This window comes from Schistocerca americana, chromosome 6, assembly GCF_021461395.2.
Source record: "Schistocerca americana isolate TAMUIC-IGC-003095 chromosome 6, iqSchAmer2.1, whole genome shotgun sequence".
Taxonomy (NCBI): Eukaryota; Metazoa; Arthropoda; class Insecta; order Orthoptera; family Acrididae; genus Schistocerca; species Schistocerca americana.
In genome coordinates, this window is record NC_060124.1 from 429,972,285 (window position 1) to 429,989,448 (window position 17,164).

At 40.2% G+C, this 17,164-nt stretch overlaps 1 protein-coding gene across 3 annotated transcripts in view; it reads right to left on the reverse strand.

Moving 5' to 3' along the window:
* The window catches only part of LOC124619745 (ankyrin repeat and IBR domain-containing protein 1-like), a 527,110-nt gene that overhangs the window by 460,646 nt on the left and 49,300 nt on the right, over positions 1-17,164 (reverse strand). The gene's annotated exons all lie outside the window — the stretch shown is intronic.

The window sequence follows — 17,164 nt, forward strand, 5'->3', positions numbered from 1 at the left end:
TGTGCCGGTGTTGATAAGACGCCCCCCTCCATAACCCCCCAAAAAACTAAAAACAAAACAAAATAGAAGAGAAACAGAGTAAGTATAATAGAGTAAAAATTACTAAGAAACGTAAGTAAAAAAAATGAACATATATGTTCTGTCAGAAAACAGTAATTCAGACACAGACAGACTTAAGGCTGTATGGAACATAGTGAGAGGAGAGTCAGGACAACCAGCCACGGAACATGATAACATCCCTATTGAACTAATGGAACATGCATCATGGTAGCAAATATGTTTAACAACGTGTCTTAAATATACTAGAAAATACAGGGACAAACAGTTACAGAGATAAAACATACTAGTATCTTGAAAAAGCAACCTCAAAAATTCAGTCAGATGAATGTATCACCTACTTCTCATCCTTAAGTTCAGAAAATTACATATTTCGTCAAAAACAAAAGCTCATCTGGATTTGATAGTGTTTCCAACAGAGTACTAAAGATTTGTTTTCATGTGATAAGCCCTGTTCTATCTGAAATATATAATGACGCACTGACTCAAGGAATTTTTTCAGAGAGATTGAAATATTCCATTATTAATTTCGCCTATAAGAAAGGTGACTGATTCTAATAACTACCGACCTGTTTCGCTACTGACATTTTCTAAAATTCTGAAGAAGGTGATGTATTCTAGAACAGCATCCCCATCGAGCAACAATAATATCCTCAGAATATTACAGTTTGAATTTCAGAAGAGTTGTTTTATTGAAACTGCGGTTTACGCATTCAGTCACCAAATTTCACAAGCTTTAAACAACAATATAGAACCGGTTGGTATTTCCTGCGACCTATCTACGGCATCTGACTGTGGGAGCCACAATATTTTCGTAGACAATCTGAGATTTTATGGGATTCATGGCGTAGTCAACCAATGGATAATGTCATTTCTAACCAGAAGCATGCAGAAAGTTCTACTTAGTAATTCAGGCAACGTAATCAGGAGAGATTCTTCTGCCTGGGAAGATTTCACGTATGTGATTCCCGAAGGCTCAAACATAGATGCACTATTGTTTCTCATATATGTAAACGACATTCCATTTTCCATTTAATACAAAAATATACAAGAACCCCCCCCCCCCCCCCCTCGTCCACTCCATGAAACATGGACCTTGGCCGTTAGTGGGGAGGCTTGCGTTCCTTAGTGATACAGATGGCCGTGCCATGGGTGCAACCACAACGGAGATGTGCCCGTTGAGGGGCCAGAAACATGTTGTTCCTGAAGAGGGGCAGCAGCCTTCTCAATAGTCACAGGTGCAATAGTGTGGATGTTTGACTGATCTGCCCCGGTAACATCAACCAAAACGGCCTTGCTGTGCTGGTACTGGGAACAGCTGAAAGCAAGGGGAAACTACAGCTGTAATTTTTCCCGAGGCCATGCAGCTTTACTGTACGGTCAAATGATGATGGCGTCCTCTTGGGTAAAATATTCCAGAGGTAAAATAGTCCCGCGTTCGGATCACCGGGCGGGACTACTCAAGAGTACGCCGTTACCAGGGGAAACAAAACTGGTGTTCTACGGATCGGAGCGTGGAATGTCAGATCCTTTAATCTGGCAGGTAGGTTAGAAAATTTAAAAAGGGAAATGCTATGTTAAACTTAGATATAGTGGGAATTAGTGGAGTTCGCTGGCAAGAGAAACAAGACTTCTGGTCAGTTGAATATAGGGTTATAAATACAAAATCAAATATGGGTAACGCAGGAGAAGGTTTACTAATGAGAAAAAAAAAACACATAGAAACGCGGATAACCTACCACGAACGGCACAGTGAACGCATTATTGTAGCCAAGATAGACACGAAGCCCACGCCTACCACAGTGGTACAAGTTTATATGCGAACTAGTTCCGTAGATGATGAAGAGATTGAAGAATTGTATGATGAGATAAAAGAAATTATTCAGGTAGGAGACGAAAATTTAATAGTCATGGGGGACTGGAATTTGATAGTAGGAGAAGTAAATGAAGGAAAAGTAGTAGGTGAATATGCACTGGAGGTAAGGAATGAAAGAGGAAGGTGCCTGATAGAATTTTGCACTGAACACAACTTAATCATAGCTAACACTTGATTTAAGAATCACAAAAGAAGATCGTATGCCTGAGAGAGATCTGGAGACACTGGAAGGTTTCAAATAGATTACGTAATGGTAGGACAGAGATTTAGGAACAAGGTTTTAAATTATAGGATATTTCCAGGGGCAGAAGTAGACATTGACCACAATTTATTCTTTATGAACTGTAGATTAAAACTCAAGAAATTGCTAAAAAGTAGGAATTTAAGAAGATGGGACCTGGGCAAACTGAAAGAACCAGACATTGTAGAGGGCTTCAGAGGGAGCAATAGGGAACGATTGACAGTAACATGGGAAAGAAATATAATAGAAGAGAAATGGGCAGCTTTGTAATAATGAAGGCAGCAGAGGATCAAGTAGGTGAGAAGACGGGGACTAGTACAAATGTTTAGGTAGCAGAAAAGATATTGAATTTAATTGATGAAAGAAGAAAATATAAAAAAAGCAGTAAGTGAAGCAGGTGAAAGAAATAGATACGTCTCAAAAATGAGATCGTCAGGAAGTGTGGAATGGCTAAGCAGGGACGGATAGAGAATAAATGTAATGTAGAAGCATAAATCACTAGGGGAATAGATACTGCCTACAGGAAAGTTAAAGAGATCTTTTGAGAAAAGTGAACCACATCTATGAATATCAAGAGCTCAGATGGAAAACCAATCCGAAGCAAAGAAGGAAAATAGAAAGGAGGAAGGTGTATATAGAAGGTCTATACAAGGGCGATGTACTTGAAGGCAATATTATGGAAATGGAAGAGGACGTAGACGAAGATAAAATGAGAGATATGATACTGCGTAAAGAATTTGACAGAGCATTGAAAGACCTAAGTCAAAACAAGGCCCCAGCAGTAGGCCACATTCCATTAAAACTACTGATAGCCTTGGGTGAGCCAGCCGTGATAAAACTCTTCCATGTCATCAGCAAGATGTGTTAGACACGCAGAGTCAGACTTCAAGAATAATACAATAATTCCAATATCAAAGAAAGTAGGTGTTGACAGGTGTGAAAATTACAGAACTATCAGTCTCATAAGTCATGGTTGAAAACACTAATACGAATTCTTCACAGATGAATTGAAAAACTGCTAGAAGCCGATCTTTGGGAAGATCAGTTTGGATTCCGTAGAAATGTGGAACACCGTGGCAACACTGACCCTACGACGTACCTTAGAAGATAGGTTATGGAAAGGCAAACCAACGTTTATAGCATTTGTAGACTTAGAGAAAGCTTTTGAAAAGGTTGACTGGGATACTCTCTTTCAAATTCTGAAGGTGACAGGGGTAAAATACAGGGAACGAAAGGCTATGTACTATTTGTACAGAAACCAGATGGCAGTTATGAGTCGAGGGGCAGGAAAGGGAAGCAGTGGTTGAGAAGGGAGTGAGATAGAGTTGTAGCCTACCCCCGATTTTATTCAATTTGTATATTGAGCAAGCAATAAAGGAAACAAAAGAATAATATGGAGTAGGGATTGAAGTACATGAAGAGGAAATAAAAGTTTTGAGGTTTGCTGACGACATTGTAATTCTATCAGAGAAGCAAAGGACCTGGAAGAGCAGTTGAACGGAATGGACAGTGTCTTAAAAGAGAAATATAAGATGAAAATCAACGAAAGCTAAACGAAGATAAAGGAATGTAGTCGGATTAAATCAGGTGATGGTAGGGAATTAGATTAGGAAATGAGACACTTAAAGTAGTGAAGGCGTTTTGCTACCTGGGAAGCAAAATAATTAATGACAGTCGAAGTAGAGAAGATATACAATGTAGACTGACTATGGCAAGGAAAGCGTTCTGAAGAAGAGAAATTTGTTAACATTGAGTATAGATTTAAGTGTCAGGAAGTCCTGTCTGAAAGTATTTGTATGGAGTGCAGCCGTGTATATAAGTGAAAAATGGGCGATAAGTACTGTAAACAAGAAGAGAATAAAAGCTTTCGAAACGTGGTGCTACAGAAGAATGTTGAAGATTAGATGGGTATATCACATAACTAATGAAGAGGTACTGGGAAGAAGACTAATATGTGGCACAACTTGACAAGAAGAAGGGATAGGTTGGTGGGACAAGGTCTGAGGCATCAAGGGATCACCAATTTAGTACTGGAGGGAAGCGTGGACGGTAAAAATAGTAGAGGGAGACCAAGAGCTGAATACAGTAAGCAGATTCAGTGGGATGCAGCTTGCAGTAGTTAGTCGGAGATGGAAGAGGTTAGCGCAGGACAGAGTAGCATGGAGAGCTACATCAATCAAGTCTCTGGACTGAAGACCACAAAACAACATACATGAATCAGAATCAGTTCTTTTTGAGGGTGACAGTAGTATTGTAATTTATCCAAGCATACATACAGCAACAGAGGAAATGGTAAGCAATGTCGTTAAAAGTATCATTGACTGGTTTTCAGCAAATGGGCTCGCTCTCAGTTCTAAAAAGCACCTCAAGATGTACTACTAAATGATAAGTGTAACACATGGCGAGAAAATGAAAATACGGCGAAAACTTCAAAATTCTTAGGTGTCCATACTGATGAGAACTTAAATTGCAAAAATAGCGTTTTGGAACCCCTAAAACATTTAATTCAGGTACATTCACACTTAGAATCATTAAAAATCTTGAAAGGGGACGAATCACTAAGTTGCCATATTTTGCATCATTTAATTCAATAATGTCATATGGAATAATGTTCTGGGATAACCCATCTATAAGAAAGAAAGTTTTCACTGCAGAAAAACGTATTGTATGAGTCATATTTGGTGCTCAGCGACGATCATCTTGTAAACATCTACTCTGTACTGCTCCACAGCGTACAATACTTATCCCCTTATGAATTTTGTTGTAAATAATCCACTGCAGTTAGAAGGAAAACTGTTGTACATAATTACAATACCTGAAGAAGAAATACTATGTATTACGCCAATTAAGGTTGTCTTTAGCACGAAAAGGGTACAGAATGTTGCAACCAAAGTTTTTGATGACTTACCCAGTGATCTAAAATTTCTGATAGACAGTGAAGCAAAATTTGATGTCAAATTGGATAAGTTTCTCCTTGGCAACTTCTTCTGTTCCGTTGAACAATTTGTATTAATGTTATGGGTAAAAGGTGGCGGGTAGGAATTACTAATACTCATCTGTATATTAAAAAAAAAAACTATTGGCAAATGGTCAGCATGTAGCAATATTTGCATCATAATTTGTGATGTGAATGAAATGACACGTTCAACATCATTACGATCTGTCATGCAAATGACCTACGGAACACGAAAACAACAAATTAACTAAACTTCAATGTTCGTGAGCTGCAGAGAACCGCCTGCTTAAGACAATTGCAGACATAAGTTCACTCGTGATTTTTACTTTATCCTCAAGATGCAAAGCAGAGTGTATCAATTTCATGTCTGTCAGTTAACAATTGGCGCCCAGCATCTGAAGCAGTGAGACATAATAAGCATCAAGGTTCTGTTTTGAATCCCCTGTTGTTTCTGTTATACATAAATTTCGGCTTGCATTGCCAGAAGTTAAATTTCATCTTCTTGAATGTGATACACCCACAGTAATGAACATTAGTACCAGTCCCCTTTGAAAAGTTGCAACTAACGAAACAATTGAAAACATCAATAAAGGAATAGAGAGTTCAAATTCAATAGATTAACCTTAAATTTTGGCAAGACACAGTACATACAATTTAGAATTTGTCGTAGTACATAGTACATAGCTATAATAGTTATCTGACAATGAAATATATGAAGTAAACGTGGTAAGAATATGGTGTCTCTAAATAAAAGTCTAAAAAACATAAAGTTAAAATTTGAGCCTTTTTCTATTGTTAGTTATTTAGATAATTGTGGCCCACTGTGCAAAAATGGTTAAGAACCGGTATTTTGCGTAAGTAAAGTAATTCTGGACCTCTGGATCTTGGTAAGAGATAATGATATCGAAAAAAGTTTGAAGGTTCTCTGAGAACATTATCTTAAGAACAAATGGTAAAAATTTCGAAGATCTGCGATAAACAGAAATTATAGAAGTGACCATCCCAACAACTGGTACTTTTGGTATCCAAGAATCTTAGTATTCTTGAGGTTTCCCCAGGAACCGTCCATGAACAAACGGTATTTTTATAAGCCACCTTAGCCCCATCGTAAAACACATGTAATGACCCAACTGATTTGTTCAATTTGCCTGGGATGGAGGAAGCGTGAAAATATTTACCCTGTACTGTAGGATAGGTACAGTTTGGTCTTGCTATAGGTATACAAATGACCGATAGGCCAAGGGCTAACCGAAACATTTGATACATTATCTCTGTGATGAATAGAATCCAAGATACGAACCTGTGAAAAAACGCATATTGCGCACATCTCTTCGGGATATGTCCATGCTCGGGCTAGATCTCTTGATAAGGAAGGCATAGGTGAAATTTAACCCATTTTTGTTGGGGACTTTGAGCCGTGGGGAAGTCGCTGGCGAGGGGCAATAATCCCGCTCGTTCTGGCATGCGCGTTTTCTCTTTGGTTTTCCTCTTCTGGCCGCTATTTAAGCGCGGCGCTTCCGGCTATGCTGGCACGGTTTTCCGCTACGGGGCCCTAGTGGTCTTGCTTGCCCATTGCTTGGGCATGGGTTGTGTTGGCGAGTCCTGCAGTGACCGTTACGGAGGAGCGTCGGTTGCTCGCGGCGCTGTGTTATGATTTGAGGAGTTTGTCGGCGGCGGGCTGGTGGTGATGGCCTCCAATGCACTACCAGATGCTGGATGCCTATGTATGCTATGTGAATTCTCGTTGTTTGCTGCTACTAACGGTGGGCCTCAGCTATTTCTCTGAACTTGTGTTTGTGATCAGTCTGATAGTAATTTGTGTTCACAGCCAGAAAAAGTTATTTGTGTGTGATTATCCCCCCCCTCCCTCCCCCTCCCCGTGACGGGAATATGGAATTCATGCTTGGTTCCGACACATGTTTAGTAGTGCTGTTAAGATTGTAAAACATTACTCAGTGACGGGAGCACTAAGCGTGAGTAGCGTGAAGACTGCACGAGTCATTCTAGGATAGTGCGCAGGTCATGTTTAGTATTAAGACAGTGTGCTTGTGATGTTACTCAAGTATCTTATGATTTATTCTGTGGTTTTGGTTTGGAGGGGACGTGGCTTTGGTGTCTTGTATTATGGGTTTTTATGCTCTTGGTTCGGCAGGCCGTTACTTCTCCAGACTTTATGCTTGTTATTGGGGTCTGCCTGTAAGAGAAACAAGTACGAGCTGTAAATAATTTTCCGTGCTGTTGGTTTACATGTGTTAAAGGTATTAAATTCGAAAGGGGGGGGAGTGGACATAACTCTGAAATAAGAGGGTTTGTGTTCTGTCGTTTGGTTTGGTTGTCTGTCCTTTGTTGTCTTTTTTTTTCCTAATGTTACCGTGTACTACGAGCGGCGGGCACAATCAGTTCCAGATTGACCAATACAAGGGGCGGTGCCTTGATTGAAATATGTTCGGACGCCGCCGTTAGCTCGGCCAGCTACGTTTTGATGACGCTCGGCGCTACTTGGCTGTATCCTGTCAGAGTCGCAGTAGTTGACAGAAATTGAGCATACTCTCTCGTAATTATTTGGAGAGTCCTCTTGTTTATGTGTTCGGTCTGCGCCAAGTTGCGTCTCCTGTTCGTAGTAGTTTGGTCACTCTTGTTTTAGGGTGGGTCATCCGTTGGGCTGTGCCCGCTGTTGCGTGGAACCTAAATTGTTAAGATAAGTGTCTTTTCTGATAATTACTAGAATTCCGCTGTTCTATGATCTACCTATTGGTCTTTTACTAGAAATTTGTTGTTTAATATTCTGTACTGTTTGTTTTACCATTGGGTATTTAGTCCTGGTAAATTCCTATTAAATTTGTGGTCCATTACTCTAGTCATCTATATTTATCTGGGACTATTTGTTATTTACTTAAAAGGAAGGATCTTTACTTAACTTGTTTCATTCTGTATAATCTTACAAAGACTGTATAAAGTTTTTAATTATATTTGTTGTTGGTGGCTATTGGAAGGTTGGTTTGTAAAAGATTTTGTACAACTGTTTTTGGAGATATATGTAATAAAATTTTGTGAACTAAAAGCCTGTGTTTGCGTTTTCTTGTGACTCACGTCCCAGACGTGATCTAAAAGTTGATATTTCAGATACATCCGTGTTCCTAAATGGCTAAAACTGTCACTCAGTTTCAGCTACAGGTTATCTACCAAACGGCTTACAGGCACTAAAATGTTTGATTCTCAGTGTTTCACATAAATATTGATCAAAGTTGAGAATTTTAAATGCTGTCATTATCTGCTGATTAAAATTTATAATCTTACATTTGGCACAATTAAGCAAGTACTAAGGTTAGAAACTTTGTTAGGTGGCATGGTCTCTTGACCTTCATTTCTTACATATTCTGTCCTCACAATCATACTCTGCACATCAAGACGCTTCATTCGAATCTAAACTCGACAAGGTAGAGTCAATTTTGTATGAATTCATGTAAGCGATATGCAAATCTGGTAAGTAAATCGCAAGTGCACACTGGGGTTGAAAAGGTCGAGGATGGCGTACACAACATGACGGCCACAGGAATTTTCCTTCTAAAGAGGAAACCAGCCCTCTGGGAAGACCGACCCTTGAGAGGGCTGGGTCAACAACATACCTACTTTGGCCGAAGCGACCGCCCAGAGAGAAGACAGTTTTTGCCAGAGCGAAGGGATAACGACCCCCATGTTCAACTTACAAGCAAATTCCGCTACATTGTGTGGGAGCGCCCAGAAGACACATTTTTTTCACCGACCGAGTGCGTAGTTACAGAGTTCTCACAGGAGGACAGTATACGCCTAACAGAGATGCTACAGATTTCCGCATTGGTCGACTCAAACGAAACGTCATTCTCCCACTTAAAGGAGCAACGCTGATTGGCGGATTATTTCCAACGCAAACAGCCAGAGGAGTGAGGGAAGACAGCGAATGATATACCATTGCAACTTTTCCAGGGAAAGGGGCAGTTCTGTTGTCGCTCTTGGAGCGGGACCACATAACAAGAGCGAGTGCGCTCGTACGTGTACACAAAGAGCAAGGAACAAAGTCTCTCCTCAGTATTTCACTGGGAGAGCAGCTCTGTCGTTAGCGAATCGGAGTGACGCTCTATATTGAGTCGCTCGCGATTAAGCGTTGTCCACTGTGTTGGCTACCACACTTATTGGGCGGTGTGAACACGGACAGAGTATTAGTTAAACGCCTGCGAGCGAGTATTCAGTGGCATCGCGTTGGACTGATTATTTGACTGGTAAACCATTCTAATAGTTAGACTAGGGGCGGATAGAAGTCCTTGACTTCATCAAGGTGTAGGGAGAGTTTGTTTGGCGAAGGACAATCCAGATAGAAAGAGATAGTTGTGTTATTTGTCAGCAGCGAGCAACACAGGCGGCAGTCATCACAGCTCACGGTATGTGCGCTACAACGTATGCAAGCCCCATCTGTCCTCCATAACAGTACACTCCATTATATTTCTCACACGACAGCCTTGACCATACCTAGAAAAGTTATTCAAGTTGTGTAGGCGCGGCTCTCAGCCATTCTGCCGAGTAAATAACATTCTTAAAGAAAAGGGAGAAAAGAACCTTTCCATGCTTTATAAAATAATAGCATTCCTATCCATAAGAGGAAATCTACTGTTCCGAAAAGAACCCGGAAATTTTTTTATAAGAATGTGTTTCACTTGATTTCTCAGAATTTTTTTGCAATAAATAATATTTTTCGTTCGTTTAATGTTTTTCTCACAACAACTAGCAATACTCCAGTAATCAAGTATTCCACTAGTTACGTAAGAATATAGAATATTTTTTGTCTTTTACTTGCAGCGGCCGACTCCAGAAGATATTTGTTGCTGAATGTTTTTCAAGCATTTCTTGTTGGTACATTAGTAGCGTCTGTCTGACTTCTGTAGTAGTGTGAGGAGGAAATTGTTTCTTGCAGGAACCGCAGGCTACTTGTTGGGTCAATCCATTTCGCAACTTGACAAAATAAAACCCACACACTCACAGAACTTTGTCTATGTCTTGACGTAGGATAACGTACGGCACACAAATTACTTAGAGTGTATTCATCCAATATACGACAATCAATGAGAGCATTTAGCTACTTCCAAAAATGTTACACAGAATTTCAAAACTTTTAGATACTTTCTCTCACTGACACCCTCCTCAAAACAAAAAAGTTTAGCTGTTCATGGAGTAAAACGTCAGTATCTGGCATGACGTTTTAAATTATTACTTCTTTACTACTTCTTCTTCTTCCGTATCCGGATGCACCAATTATATCTTCCCTTCCCAGTACTTAGCAACGTAGTTTGCTTTGTCATTGACTTTCAAAATATCATCTTTAGTGCATGTTATAGACATATCTGGGCAAATCAATAGGTGGTCCAAGTCCTGTATTGCTCCGCATTCACACTTATCGCTATCACTGTAACCCCATTTAAATAGGTTTGATTTGCACCCAGTTACTCCAGTGCGCAGCCGGTTTAATGGCCTCCAAGTTGTAAAAGGTAGTTGAAATCCTGCAGATCCCTCCTCAAGTTGTTCCATTGTGGAGTGTGGCACCATTTCTTCCCAAAGAGATAGCCGCCTTGCGACGGGCTTGGTGGCAAGCTCTTCAGTAGTTTCAATGAAACTCCTGCGGGATTTCAGCCGGACACGTTGTTTTCGGTGCTTATGCATTACGTGTTGAGGATCATTCTTTTGTTTTGATCTTTCGATCTCGGCGGCTACTTGTCTGCGGATAGTAGGTGGTGCTATGCCTATGATGGGATAAATGATGTCTGTGGGAGTTGGTTTGAGGCATCCTGTGGCAATACGTACAGTTTCGTTTACGGCGACGTCAACTTGCTTTGTGTGAGCAGAGTTCCTCCAAACTGGCACCGCATATTCCGCTGCTGAGATACTCAGCGCCAGACCCGTGGTGCGCAAAACATGTGGTTGAGCTCCCCACGATGAACCTGTTAGCTTCCGCAGTATGTTGTTCCTGGCACAGACCTTTTTTTAGTGTTGTGACAGTGCTGCTTAAAAGTAAGTGCTCTGTCCAGTGTTACTCCCAGGTATTTTGGGCTGTTTGTATGTTTCAGCTCTTCCCCTTGCCACATGACTCGGAGTTTCCGTTTGGCTTGTTTGTTCCTAAGATGGAAGGCGGATACTTGAGATTTACTAGGGTTTGGTTTGAGATTATTGCCGTCGTAATAGGTAGCAAGTTCTGTTAAGGCTCCTGTGAGATTCTCCTCCACTTGTTTAAAGGTTTTGTCCTGAGTGGCCACTGCTGCATCATCAGCATATATGAACATTCGTGTCTGGTGGCTGATGGGAAGATCATTGGTATAGATGTTAAATAATATTGGAGCCAAGACACTACCCTGTGCAAGTCCATTTTTCTGTGTCCTCCATCGGCTGTTTTTAGATTGTAAGGTTACATAGTAGCGTCTGTTCTGTAGCATGCATTGCACGAACGTAGAAAGGGTGTAGTCCTTAGTGACATTATACACTTTCTGGGTAAGCAACTTATGGTTAACTGTGTCATATGCAGCACTGAGATCCAGGAATGCGACCCCAGTTACTTCTCCTCTCTGATAGCCGTCTTCGATGTACTGTGTGAGATTAAGGATTTGCCCACAGCATGATTTTCCTGGTCGAAATCCAGCTTGTTCGTTAATGAGGGCTTTGTCCACATAATCAGCTATGCGTTTGAGGATCATTCGCTCCAGCACTTTAAATAAATGACAAAGCAGAATGGCAACGGATTTTGGAGACTGTATCCCCACACACCAGTGATCTGCATGCACCACTGAATACACCTGCAAAATTATGTCATTGTACGACACATATTTTGGGGGAAATGACGTCATGAACTTCGAGATTCATGAAAAATTACAGTTTTCAACTTTTGTTTCAAGAGAACTCACAACATGAAAACTTACAAACACATTCAAGAAACACACACACTGACAACACCACACAGAAGAGAACCAGATGGTACACCATGACCTACACACATAAACTAACACGCAGAGTTGCAAACATCTTAACGACACAGGGCTTCAAAATAGCATATAAACGTGGGCAAACCCTGCAATCACACCTAAGGCAGCCAGCTACCAAGAGGGACAAATTCCAACAATCAGGAATATATAAACTTGAATGTCAAAGTTGTGATGCAGTATACATATACATGACATGCAGGAATTTTGAAACACGATACAAAGAACATATTAGATGTTGGAAGTATGAAACAAACCATTCCACATTTGCAGAACATTTAAAACACCATAACCATCATCCTACAAACATGGAACAAGAAATGAAAATAATGAGAATAAGCAACCATGACAAAGATCTTATACAGACACAAGAAAATTTCCACATCCAGAAAGCCATAGCAGAAAACAAATATGTGACAAATGAACAAACACACACCAACACAGGGTCCCTACTACACTTAATAAAGGAAATGATAAGATAAAACAAAAAAACTCTTCCCCCTTCACCTTCTGCACACACACATACACACACACATACACACACACACACATCACAAAAAAATTGTATCACACCAAAACACACACACACACACATATATATATATATATATATATATATATATATATACCAAAACACACACACACACACTCACGCAGCACAAAAAATTATATCACACCTAAACACACACACACACACACACACACACACACACACACACACACACACGCTCACACACACAAGCGCACACACAAATGCATATACGAAATGAATCACAGATACTTCAATAATTTCACTCGAAAGTTTGGCAATAACGTTCGATCTTTGGCAAAAACATTTGACAATCGGCAAGAGAAACCAAAATATTACATTGAAACAAGCTTTCAGTTCATAGTGCTGTGGAATGTGGGAAAAACCGCAAATTGGCATTCATAAGAAGAAGAACAACTCTAAAAATGCAACAGGAACGTAATATGTTAGAAATTGCCCACGCAACCTGTAAGTACAGTTCAAAACATTACTACTTAATAGGAAATACCAACCACCAGAACAGTTTATTAACCTATAGGTACAGTCGAAAAAACGTAAATTAAATAGCAAACCTCTGTACATATTCCATGCCACTGATGATGCCTTGCAGAAAATAAAGGCGAAACGTGTATGGCACTAAAATTCTGTTTTATTCATTTACTGTCAGACGGTCCATAAGTAAAAATTATCAATATACAGTAAAAATTATAGTGTCTGCAATCATAAAGATTTTACATGCTTAACGTAAAGTATTTATCACATTTGTAAATTAATATGACGTTTGAAGCTGTTTCATATGTGGGTGCCCTTTCACACATGGGAGTGCGACTCTTGGAAGAATCGGTGGTGGGATTTGTACTAACCAGGACAACATTTCATACTGAAGTCAGTTATCACACAGACGCCTCTTTCGCGCTCCCACATTTGGTGGAGTGGTTTTGCGTGTAATGTCGTATGCTCTCTCAGCCGTGCCACTCGATTGTGGTATCGTGTCACGAGGAGCAACCTGCACTGTCAAACGGTTTCGCTGCGCAGTGCTGCAGGCTAAGCTAAGCTACGCTACGCCAGGCGCGGCCCGAGCTAACAGGTGGCTGCACAATTATGGCACACCACTCGACCCCGCTCGCGCTCGCTATCGACCTGCGCAAGTGTCTGGCTCCACAACATGGCCGACGCTCTTCCGCTAACGGAGCCGGGATCGCCCCTGCTTCTGCTTCTGCTCTGCCTCCTGGGGACGATCAGTAGGTAGCAGGACGAGCCCTGCATCTTGGCCTACATCAACGTTCTTCAAACCGCTTTGGAATGGGCACTTCCCATTGCAGAGTTCTGACATCATCGGTGTGAGTGCATTATCTAGTCGCGAGGCGTGAGGTATCGCAACTGTAATCGCTTTTAAAAGATTGTTAAAAGTATGGCTATTGTAATAATTCTTATTATTGTTATTGTTACTACGTAATTTACTATTACCCAACTAACAGTATTGTTGCTGTAATTATTATGATTATTGTCACTGTTATTTTTATTATGATATTGTTTACGATTATCCGTTAGTGCCGTCGCATCACGCCCTAGTCTTACCATGAATAATGTATGCCACCTGTTAATGTACCAGGGCCCACCTCGTAAAGATGTGACCTACTGAGCGATACCAGATATTCGGATAATACCTGTTAATGTATCTAAATGAATAAGGATGACATTAAAAGTAATATTTACCGGTATATTTGAGGACAATTCTGTGATCCATCTTGGCGAAAACTTCAGTCACGAAGTTGCAGAATGATACTTGTTGTTTCACGGACTTGAGCAATCGTTTTGAATGCGCTGCAAAGCAAGGTGAGACAGTCTGGTTTGTGGATGTGTATTTCTAAGGTAAATTTTGATTCTCTTCAACGCCGAAATGATCTTTCTGCCGAAACACTGATTTGTTAAAATTAATTTCATTATTTGATCATTGACATCAACGAACCTCAAAAATCTCCCACCTTCACCAGTAGGTAACAAATATCGTAAAACAGTTGAATGAGACAGGCTTCAAAGATCTAACGTTACATCCCAATAACAGTAACAAATGGTGTTCCTTTTAGTTCGTTCGAAACTTCTGTACGAATGACTTCAGTACTAGAATCGATGAGGTCATCCTTTATGTCACTTGAGATATCTTGAAAAACTGTTGAAGCCTGCAAGTAATTTGAGAAACTTTCACTATTTTGTGCCATTAGCTACAATGTTGTTGTTGTTGTTGTGGTCTTCAGTCCAGAGACTGGTTCGATGGAGCTCTCCATGCTAGTCTATACTGTGCAACCTTCTTCATCTTCAAGTACCTAATGCAACCTACATCTTTCTGAATCTGCTTAGTGTATCCATCTCTTGGTCTCCCTCTACGATTTTTACACTCCACCCTACCCTCCAATACTAAATTGGTGATCCCTTGATGCCTCAGAACATGTCCTAACAACCGATCCCTTCTTCTAGTCAAGTTGTGCCACAAACTCCTCTTCTCCCCAATTCTATTCAATATCTCCTCATTAGTTATGTGATCTATCCATCTAATCTTCGGCATTCTTCTGTAGCACCACATTTCGAAAGCTTCTATTCTCATCTTGTCCAAACTATTTATCGCCCATGTTTCACTTCCATACATAGCTACACTCCATACAGATCTATACACGATGTTAACAAATTTCTCTTCTTCAGAAACACTTTCCTTGCCATTTCCAGTCTACGTTTTATATCCTCTCTACTTCGACCTCATCAGTTATTTTGCCTCCCAAATAGCAAAACTCCTTCACTACTTTAAGTGTCTCATTTCCTAATATAATTCCCTCAGCATCACCTGACTTAATTAGACTACACCATTATACTCGTTTTGCTCTTGTAGATGTTCATCTTATATCTTTTTTTCAATACACTGTCCATTCCGCTCAACTGCTCTTCCAAGTCCTTTGCTGTCTCTAACAGAATTACAATGTCATCGGCGAACCTCAAAGTTTTTATTTCTTCTCCATGGATTTTAATACCTACTCCGAAGTTTTCTTTTGTTTACTTTACTGCTTGCTCAATATACAGATTGAATAACATCGGGGAGAGGCTACAACCCAGTCTCACTCCGTTCCCAACCACTGCTTCCCTTTCATGTCCCTTGACTCTTATAACTGCCATCTGGTTTCTGTACAAATTGTAAATAGCCTTTCGCTCCCTGTATTTTACCCCTGCAACCTTCAGAATTTGTAAGAGAGTATTCCAGCCAACATTGTCAAAAACTTTCTCTAAGTCTACAAATGCTAGAAACGTAGGTTTGCCTTTCCTTAATCTTTCTTCTAAGATAAGTTGTAGGTAGTAATAGTCCAACATAATTGCCCCAATTATCACCGTTCCATCGTGTCCTCTGAAAGAAAGTTCTTGCGCAGCCAGGTAACATGTGACATCAGTTAAACAGCTCACAATAGTTCTGTTTTTCTTCACTTTCTCGTTATGCTCCTGAACTTTTAACCTCAGACCACTATTCAAACAAAAATCAATACTTCTCCTACCAAATTTTATGGGTGTCTATACACACGTAATTTGGTCCTTGGAATTTTCGTACGGTTTCCGTTAGTTGTTGAAACTATTCGTGGCACACACGCAATTCTGTTTTCAACACTTAGGAGGAAAACAAAATATATGGCCAACAGTGCAATTTTTGTGTATGTTTACAGCTACATAGCCATGCTTAAAAGTAGTGCTAAGATTCTTGGAAATGTCGGAAATAATTTTTAGTTGCTATATTTAAATGTGGAAGATTTGCTGTAGGCCATCTTTGTTTGGTCATGTCACTTTTCTTTTCAAAACTAAGTCCTCCAAATGGATGTTTCACAGACTTTCCAGCACATATTTACAATCTGATACGTTTTTATCTTTCGAAGAGCTCACTACGCCGTCTACATGGTGTGTCGTAATAAATGGTGTAAACACATACAGTTGAAAATACACGATACTAGAATCAAAAATGTCTAAGTAAACATAGTGTCAAAAATGCATACCTTAAGAGCTACGAGCAATTTTCATCTTCGGTACTGTGAAGCAAATTTCTTCCACTGCAAGTTCTTTGCTTTCCATCTTTTGGGAAGTAGTAATGTGGACCAAAAGAAGAAAAAAATGTCCAGTAAACATGTGCTCTAAAATGCATACCTGAAGACAGGCTCATCCAAGGCAGTGTAGTTCAGCGCCCCGTACACGACCATGTTTCGCTAGTGTCGGCATAGGAGACAGAAAGAGAGAGAGAGAGAGAGACAGACAGAGACAGAGAGAGACAGAGAGCTGCGGAGCGAGTGAGACCGCACAGCACTGCTCTGCGCTGGACTGTCCCGCGGTCTGATCCAACGTAAACAACATATTCTATTTTAGAAATGGTTTTATGTAAGGGATATTGTGTCTCATTCTTACTGTTAGTAGTTACAAGTAAATATTTTTTTTATACTTCGTGCTACAGCTTTTTGTATCCCTTTTCAGAGTTTAAAAATCGGATCCT